Genomic DNA, 728 nt, shown 5'->3' with positions numbered 1-728 from the left:
CACGTTAAATTATTTTAAATTTTAGATAACGAATGTTAAAATTAATTATTAAAAAAATTAGATTTTTCATATAAAAATAATAACTAAAAATCTTATTATTTGATTTTTTAATCTACAGATACCTTGGTCTTCTTAGTCAGAGACTTTTGTCAATCAACGACTTTTATTTATAAAAGTAGTTTGATTTTATAAATTTTTTGTGTCGTGCATAATCTATTGAACAAAGTGGACTGTACTTTTAAAAAATTTATATTCCCGTAATGTTATTACGGATAAAAATTCTAGTTAGAGTCTAAAAAAATGTCATGCATATATCTTCAAGATCTTTTTATAATTAACCATTTCTCTCAAGTAAATCCAAATTTTGGTTATAAATAACACATATGTGAGTACTCACACTAATTTTTTTTCTTTAGATTCATGAATAATAGATTTGTGCTATCATTGTATAGCATACTTAAAAATAACAAATAGTAATTAATTTTTTGGTATTTTTTATTATGATGGTACATTATTAAAGTTTACTGTATTAAATGAAAATTTATACACTGAAGTGAAGAAAATAAAAGGGAGAGTTTGCAATGTATATAGCTTAAGTCCACTTAGGACTTGCTCAATAACTTATGTTAAAAGTAAAAGAAATTTAAAATAAATTTTTTATATATAAATTGATAATAATTTATAATTTATAAATATAAATTATAACAATCCAAGTAAATAATAATCTA

The sequence above is a fragment of the Arachis ipaensis genome, chromosome B02 (assembly GCF_000816755.2).
Source record: "Arachis ipaensis cultivar K30076 chromosome B02, Araip1.1, whole genome shotgun sequence".
In the NCBI taxonomy this organism is placed as follows: Eukaryota; Viridiplantae; Streptophyta; class Magnoliopsida; order Fabales; family Fabaceae; genus Arachis; species Arachis ipaensis.
The sequence above is the reverse complement of the archived record's forward strand: the minus strand, read 5'-3'. Positions refer to the sequence as shown.